The 9,273-nt window shown below is 42.3% G+C and overlaps 2 pseudogenes; one reads left to right on the forward strand and one right to left on the reverse strand.

Annotated features, from left to right (window-relative positions):
* The first annotated feature begins 566 nt into the window (after positions 1–566).
* On the forward strand, positions 567–1,407 carry LOC101570901 (annotated as a pseudogene).
* Positions 1,408–4,839: 3,432 nt separating this feature from the next.
* LOC105741735 overlaps positions 4,840–9,273 on the reverse strand; it is a 27,581-nt pseudogene continuing 23,147 nt past the window's right edge.

Genomic DNA, 9,273 nt, shown 5'->3' on the forward strand with positions numbered 1-9,273 from the left:
CATAATTTCAGATCTTGAAATTAGGGGATAAAAAAGTAGCAAGAAACCTTTTCAGTAATCAGAGAAAAAAATTAAACAAGTCTTAACATCTGCTTTACATTTTACAATGTTGCTAAATATCTAATGGAGGGAATATTGGTAAAATAAAGGCCATATAAAAATCACCTGAAGCTGGGGATATGGCTCATTGGCACAAGCGCCTGCCTGGCTAGCTCGAGGTCCTGAGTTCAGGTCCTAGTACCAAAAGAAATCACTTAGAATTTAAAAATTGTTTTGAAGGTAAATGTCAATACAAAAGTAAGTAAAGTGGCTGGAGATTTAGCTCAGTGCCACAGCACCTGCCTGACAAGGGTGAGGTCCTGAGTTCAATTCCTGATACCAAAAAGTATCAGGAATACAGTATGCATCATATGTAAAATGACACATGCATATTAACAGAGTGATCAGAATATATAGCAAATGTAAATTTAAAAAATGTACTACAGTAAAAGACTCAAAATGCTCTCCTGGGTGGTCTGATCTGAAGAACTTGGCTGTCACTGCTCAGAGGGCCCTTTTGCCCTACCATGGCAGTTCACGAGACCAGCCCCAACCACACCATTTATTTCAACAATGTCAATAAGAAGATCAAGAAAGATGAGCTGAAGAAGTCCCTGTGTGCCGTCTCCTCCCAGTTTGGCCAGATCCTGGATAGTCTGGTGTCTCGGAGCCTGAAGATGACAGAGCAGGCCTTGGTCATCTTCAAGGAGGTCAGCAGTGCCACCAACGCCCTGCGCTCCATGCACGGTTTCCCTTTCTATGACAATCCGGTGCACATCCAGTAAGCCAAGACCAACTTGGATATAATTGCCAAGTTGAATACTTTTGTGGAGCAGGACCACAGGCAAGAGAAGAGAAAGCCAAAGACCCAGGAGATGCTGTCTGCCAAGAAGGTTTGCAGGGTGTGGCAGCAGCCCCTGTGGTGGGAGCTGTCCAGGGTCCTGTCCAGGGCATGCCACTCGTGACCCAGGCTCCCCGCATCATGCACCACATGTCAGGCCAGACACCCTACATGCTGCCTCCTGGCATGATCCTGCCTCCGGGCCTTGCACCAGGCCAGATTCCTCCTGGAGCCATGACCCCACAGCAGCTTATGCCAGGGCAGATGCCACATGCCCAGCCTCTCTCAGAGAATCCACCAAATCACATCCTGTTCCTGAACAACTTGCCAGAGGAGACCAAAGAGCTTATGTTGTCCATGCTTTCAACCAGTTCCCTGGCTTCAAGGCAGTCTGCCTGGTGCTTGGGCAGCATATCACCTTTGTGGAGTTTGACAGTAAGGTGCAGGCAGGGGCCACTCATGATGTCCTGCAGGACTTTAAGATCACCCAGGACAATGCCATGAAGATCTCCTTTGCCAAGAAGTAGCACGTGTTCCCCAGGCCTGCCCCTGCCCCTGTTCTGGGACCACCCCTACACTCTTTGGCTCAGTTGCCAAAGGTAAGTCCCACTTGGGGGGGGGGGCTTCTTGGAGCCATGTGTGAATGTGTGGTTGCCATGCAGCATTGCACCCAGAATCTGACCCCAGACATTGTGCCTGGTGTGGTTAGGTTGGAATTAAAGTAGTTTTTGAGGGACAACAAAACAAAACTTCTCATTTATTCCAAATACACTTGTCCCATTGTTCTTTCCACTTCTGAAGCAGTTTGGGAAGTACTCTTTCATGTGTGTCTTTCAGAAGTATGATAAAAAATATGGAGACACAGCCATTCAGAGGAAAGGCAAACTTATGAAGGAAATTGTGGAAGGTCCTTGCGCATCTCATCCAGATCCAGTAGCATGCAACTTCTGGCTCTTCCCCCAGCCAGAGTGATTCTGAAAGGTAAACATTTTGAACTGATCCAGAACATCAGGGCAGCCACTATTGCACAACTGAAGACATTTATGAAAGAGAACTTCAGAGCTGCTTCCAAAAGTGGCAAGAACAATGGCACGTGTGTTCAGAGCGAGAAGGGGTATTTTGTAGGGGATGAGTGGTAATGCATCTGTTACTATAATCATTTTTAAACATGTAAACACAGTAGTGTTTGCTCATACCTTGTGGTACTTTCAGTGAGCACTTTACATGCTTGAAGAAGTTTTTATGTGACTCCACATCCATGGGTTGAGGCTGTACTCCTAACACATGCTCAGAAAATGTGAAAGGATAGAAGATGAATGCAAGGCCACTGTGCGGAGTGAAGGCTATCAGTCATTTCCCACATAGGTTTGACTCAGTGTTCCAGTCTCAGTCCTCCTGTAAATGGCTGTGTGAATTCACAGCCCTGATCTTCTAAATGGATGAAATTCTGTAGTGCACACATTTGCTGGAGGCATGGCTTCTCCCAAGCAAGAAGGTCAAGCTTTGGAAGGCACTAGAAACCATGGTGGAAGTGGAAGCTCATAGCTGCAGCTGGACTAAAGTTTTCCACTGGTTGGGCACTCACCTATGCCACCTGCTTAGGCTATTCACATTCTATCAAAATCTGTACTCAAATACACTTTCTATTTTTGGAAATGCTATTGGATCTTACTTGAAAGGATGTTTAAATAATAATAAATCATCATATAATATCTATATAGGTGTTGCAGATGCTTGGAAACCCTTCTATTTTATATGGCCATGGAAGAGTTTCATATGCATGCGTTCTCTTAAATGGCAACACTGATGATATAATTGCCTTGCAAAGCTGTGAAAAAGCAAATTTATATGCTAATTTTGCCTTTTCTCATCTATAATTTTATTAATCAGGACACAGAAATTTAAAATTATTTAAAAGTTCACATTTCATTTTGAAAAGGAGACCTTTTCAGTGGAGCATTTGAATGAAAGTAGGAATATACTTTAAAAAATTTTATTTTCTTTCCTTTAAAAAATAACAGCTAAACCTTTAGCCAATCCAACCAAAAAAAGAGATTATAATATCAGAGATGAAAGAGGCCCATGACTACGGATTCCACTGCCAACAAAAATGATGATAGATGAAAACCTCTTTGCCTGCACATATGATGACTTAGATGAAATGAGCTGATTCCTTAAAAAGTGCCACTAGGCTAGTGGAAATAGAAGCCACTCAAGAATATGTACCCCTTTTGAAGCACAGAACAGATCAAGGGCTTATCCTAACTTTAATTTTCAATACCTAACCAAGGAAGGTTGCTATGGTCATCTATCTGTGTTAACATAGCATTTTAAGTGGTGAAGCAAATATAGCAGGCTTCATGTAACTTATTTTCTTTGAAGGTTTCTCACCTGTGCTCAACAGTGTCTTGCATGCTTAGGTATGTGGTGTTGTGGAGATACATAAGAATTTTATAATTTTCTATGCCATTTGTCACTGGCCAAGTTTGAAAGATGTGTTGTTAAAAAAAATGACAGTTTGCATAACTTCAAGGAAATGTTAACTTAATTAGGGATTGCACTGGAGGAGGAGAAATGGGGCTCTGGATATGGTGTAGGAGGAATCCTTGTGGTATCTAACAATATTTAGTTGGTTGCAATCAAGAACTATTTACATCATACAGAAAAGTACAGAGAACACTGTAAAGAAAAAGAAACCTCCTAAATATAAAAAGGGGGTTTAAAAAAGACTGCTTTTCCCTGTTTATTCATTCATTTATTTTTATTAGTATGTGCTGGTGCTGCATGATGTTTATGTTCCTTGGGCATTAGTTTGTGTACATAGTAGATCTTCATTCCCCATGGTTCACCCACATTCCCTTCTCTCCCACCCTTCTCCCTCCATCCCTTGTTCCCCTCCCCTTTTTCCTTTTGTGCACATCTGCAGTCCCTAGTGCTTGCACTCATTGTGTGGAGCTGAGACATGAACATAGCACATCTTACTTTCTTTTCTCGCCTTCCATCCACTTCCCCTCTCCTTCCTCACCCCTGTTCCTCTCTTGATCCTGTTCCCCTTGAGAAAGACTTATCTCCTTTCTTCCTATTCTCTATCTTTTATTTCACTCATTTGAGATACCAACTTGGGTTTCAAGTCCCTTTTTCCCTTGACATATATTGATGAAACAATGCTATTTATTTATTTATTTATTTATTTATGCCTTTTTGATTCTAAACTCTTTAGAGCTACCTGTATCCTAAGGTTAGAATGTATTTTACAACTCATATTTTATTGGCTCATCATATAGGACACCTTAAAGATATTGCTATGGTGTAGAAAACTGGGGAGTCACATCCTTGGAAATCACCCTTCTGACACAGAATTAGTCACTTGCCCTATCTGGCCAAAGGCTTCTAATATGTGATCTATTTGCTGTGCAGGTCCCTGTAGCCTCTAAGATCCCAGTTTTAAAACATTTTAGTGAGGGAAGGCCAAATAGCTCAGCTGATTAAAGTGCCTGCAAGTAGGCACAGAGGCCAGGGATTCAATCCCACCCCCTGGGCATGCTGAGATGGCAATTGAGACTGGGTGTGGTGGTGCATGCATGTAATCCCAGGTCTTGGGAGGCTGTAAACAGGTGGATCACTGAGTCTGATCTAGTAGTGATACCTGACTCTAGGAAACACCGGCTGCTCATTTTATGTTTGCTCTGTAGATGTTGTTTTGGCTTCAAAATCAATAGATTTTTGGCTGATGATGTATCTCCATGTTGACCCTAGTCAGGTGACAATCAGAAAGGAGAAGAAGGCCAACTGAAAATGGCCAACATCCCTGACAGAGGAGCTAAGAAGCTGCATCTTCTACTCCACTTTTTGTCAGTTTTCATGGAGGGAGTAGTTCTTTCCAAGTTGAGCTATGCCAGATTTTAATAGGGCAGTGGGTGGTATGGCTATTACCAGTTTTGTTGTTATAACTGCCACCTTTAGTGTTTTCCTGGCTTAACCATGTTGAGGATGTGAAATGACCAGGATGCATGAACCACACAGCGGAGCATCATGTAGCCTTGGTTGGAGAGGACAGTATGAGTTCTCGCTCTCCCCTTGTTCTCATTCATTTCAAAGAGGAAAAGCTGAGGAAGGAGCACAGCCAAGGTTATGAGACCAACAAAGAACTAACTGAATGCTTTGGAGGGCAGTGTATGAATTTTGGGAGGGCTTAATAGACTGTTTTACTGTATAAAATGCATATCATGCAATAGAGATACAGAATATCAACTAAACAAGAGAGAGTATTTTACATGCAGTTTTTGCCAGAAAGAATTATGCAGGTTATCAACAAGAAGCATGAGACTTACATTATGTATGATGTATTTTCTTGGTTGAAGATTTAATAGTGATACTCTTTTTCATAGATAAAATATATCTGTATAAAAGCTAGACAAATTCTTTAAAACAAGGGGCTGGGGAGATAGCTCAGTGGAATAAGTGCTTCCCTGGCAAGCTCAAGGGCCTGAGTTTAATCCCTGGTTCTGAAAAAAAAATCTTTAAAACATAAGTGCCATTTTAATGGTGTCAATTAATTTTCCTTCCTCTGTTTTGGTACAAAGAGACTAAAAATGGTTCAGTTTGTAATTTATTGGTGTGAAAATTTGTCTCCCTACTTAGCTGTTTGAAGAAAGACAAACAGGAGGCTCAGGAACTGGGGAGCATGTGTGGGTAGTCTGACTTGACGACTCCCACAGTCACACTCAAGTCACTGACCAAGAAGAGGCCAAGACATTGGTCCTCTCAGGCGTGGTGAGGAGACTGGCTTCCAGAATACCATGCAGAGCTGACTGCTGGTGGAAGGCATGCCATTCCTTGATGGCTGCCGGCCTGAAGCCCTCACCCCTTACCACGGGACCTCTCTGAGGATGGCTGGAATGTTCTCACAATGCAGCAGAGGCCTCCAAAGGAGGTGATCCAAAGGAGAGAGAAGGAAAGGAGGAGGATCCACAATGTCTGTTGGCACTCAGTCCTGCACAGCGCCAAGGCAACGTCCACTGCACGCCATGCGTAGAGACCAGTCACCAAGTAAAGCCACTGCTTAGTGAATTTAGCTCCACTTCATGAAGGCAGGAGTTGTGAAGAACATCTAGACACATTTAAAAATAACCACAACAGTCAAACTGATTGAGGAGGCCTCAGGATTATAAAAGTAAATTATAAAATTATAAGGAAGCATAACTTAGCTTTAAGTTTTTCAATTTACATTAATTTCTAAGAAAAAAGTCACTATTAATAACAGTCCTGGCTTAATACCACATGTATTCTACCCACCATCATCTATTTTATCCTTGGTACAATTCTGGGAGTCACAGTCTCTCATGACCATATTTCATCAAATTAAAGTACCACAAACTGTAACATGTATCCTGATTTGCCTCCTAATTTTATGTACCATTAAGAAACAAAAATGTCAAACAAACCATATTTCCATCCTTATTTATTTGGATTTGCACTTTGTATCTATTGAAAGTACAGGTGTTAGGCCTATTTAGTTATTCTTTTTCTGTCATATATCTCTCTTATGCATACATCAAGAGGAAAATACCACTGAAATGCATATTCACAATGTAATTCTTTCGAATCACTGACAACTCAACATTATAATATCCTCTTTTTCACAGTGTTGTCAAGAGTGTCAATGTGTCCTGCTGCTACCTTTGGGATCTTTTTCTGAGTTGTGAGTGTGCATAAGTTACTTTCAAGAAGGTAGTTATAAAACCCACAAACTGCTTTGCGGGGTGTATAGTAAAAAGTTTTGAAATTTTCTTAGTTTAAACTTACTTTCTAAGTTTCTAAGTTTTTCCCTACTTACATATTAAAATCTCTCACTGCTATGCTCCAAACTAAAATGTGAGAGAAATACTAAGCTTCTGCAAGACATATTGCTTTGCTATACAGGCTCACAGTTCTTCCCCCTGGAACTAGAGAAGAGACCAGGGAGAGAGTGCGCAGGGCTGGGGAGCAGTTGAGATGTTTTTCTCTTTTGTGCTACATAAGAATCACTAGCTAAAATTTATTTTCCATTTTGGTGGAATCTTTTATATTTTGAAATGCATTTTTTTTTTAAATTTTTAGGGAAGGGTCTACAGGGTGTTCGGGTCTCACTACTAGATTGGACTCAGTGATCTGCCTGTTTAAAGCTTCTCAAGAGCTGGGATTATAGGTGTGTGCCACCACGCCCAGCAGGGTGGGGCTGGCATGGCAGGCTCTGGGATCAAATTGCTGGCCCCTGTGCCTGCTTGCAGGCACTTTAATCCACTGAGATTTTTTTTTTTTTTTTTTTGTGGAACCGGGGATAGAACTCAGGCCCTTGCACTTGCCAGGCAAACGCTTATTCTTCTGAGCCATCTCCCTGGGCCCTCCACTGAGCTATTTGGCCAGCCCTTATATTTTGAAATTCAAATATCAGAAGACCACCAGACAGTTAAACTTTGCAATACATAAAAATGAAATTATATCGAAAGAGCCTTTGTCCGTGTTAGACTGTCATCAAACAGGTGGTAAAATTATCACCAATATTCTTATAAAATGAAAGAATAGTTGGGTGTATATAATTGCTAAGGTGGTAGTCTGAAGGTTTGTGTTTTGTTCTTTGTGTGTGTGTTATAACTTCTGCTTTGATTTGAGGAGTCCCAGAGTTTTAATAAATTGCATTCCTTGAATTTTGACCTTAAAATGGAATTTAAGTGGAACAAGATAGTAACACAAAATGAAACATTATGTTGCAGAGATGATAAAATCAGGAGAGCTCAAATACAGCAATTAAACTTTTATTGTAGTGCTGGTGGTTGAACCCAGGACTTGGCGCATGCTAGGTATGTGAGCTACCACTGAGGTATGTCCCCAGAAAATTTCTACAGTCATTGTAGCACAGTGAACAATTTCAGTTCTGTTCATTTTGTTGGGTATTGGTGAAAAAAATGCACATGAACTTCTCTGTGCAATATTTCATAGCAAATATGTACATGATTTCACATGATTTTAAGGCAGGGACTCAGCTTGGCTGCGTATCCCTGCTGGGAGGTTTCTGAAGGCTGCAGAGGCTTCGCTGCCACCGCATGTCTGCCGGTGTTGCCATGGAAGCAGGCCGCCGTGCTCTGAGTTCCACTGCACTGGCTTGGGATTTGCAAGAACGCAAGGCAAACTTCTCAGGACGCCTTTCCCTGCGAACAGCCTGGAGATGCGAGGTGTTTGTCTCTCCAGGCCAAGAGCAAGGTGACTTGCTATCTGCTGCTGGAGGCCCATGTTCAGAGTTCCTCTCCTGTAAGCGTATTCATCACAGGTGTGGACCCCATCTGATCTGCTGTGTCACCTCCTGGGACATGAGGTATACGGGGAATTCATAGAAAATGATGATCGTGCTGTCTGCTCTATTATGGATAATGTCCTGACACATGGTCAGCCCCTGACAAATGAGAACACCTCTAGCTGATAAGGGAACTTGTTGAGGTCAGCTGGATGCTGTAATGAACCCCCTCCCCAATTTTAAGGGCCTAACATCACACACATGCCTGTACACCACCATGGGATTCTTTTTCCCGTGCATCATTCAGGGACCCAGACTTTCTTTTCTAGGAAGAAACCCTTCCATTCTCTACAGCTGATCTGCTCAACATAGCCATTTAAATTAATTTGATTTTTGAAAATTAGAACTTTAGCTTATCACTCCTAGATGTCACATTTCAAGCTCCATGTGGTGGGGCAGGTGCAGACTGTTTCTGTCATCACAGGAAGTTTTGCTAGCAAGCCCTAACTCAATGCCCTGGGTCCTGGAAGCTTCCACTGGAGCCTCTGAATTCAGTGGGCAAAAGAGGAAAAACTGTGTGCTTAGAGGAGAGCTCACATGCCCCTAATGCCATCAGCCCCAGGTGACACTGACAAACTGTGCTTACTTCCAGGGGTGCATTCACCCCATGTAAACTGGAGGATGCTGCCTGGTAGAGTGAAGAGGACAGAAATAGAGACAAAGGGCTGGTGACAATGGAAGGCACACAGTCTTGGCATTTAAATATGATCCAAGCATGGTGTACTCTTCTAGAGATTTACTGTGATCTTCCAGTCAATAAGGTGATGCTATGAATTAGCCTCCTGGACTTCTAAGTCCTGACATTGGTATTGACGCAAATTTAATTCAGTCGACACCTATAATTCTTTGATCCAGGATTAGAATTGGCCTTTTTCCATGCTCAAAGGAATGACTTCCTTCGACACTTCTGTGACATTTGTTTCAAACCATTGACTCCCTGTGGCTATTCATCCACCAGTTCTCACCCAGGTGCATCTCTCTCCACAGGTGTTCCCCAGGGGCATGGCTGGGCAGCTTGTCTACTTAGCTTGGCTGTAGGGGACCCAGACATTTTATCAAATAT

This window comes from Octodon degus, unplaced genomic scaffold, assembly GCF_000260255.1.
Source record: "Octodon degus isolate 3935 unplaced genomic scaffold, OctDeg1.0 scaffold00021, whole genome shotgun sequence".
NCBI classification, from domain to species: Eukaryota; Metazoa; Chordata; class Mammalia; order Rodentia; family Octodontidae; genus Octodon; species Octodon degus.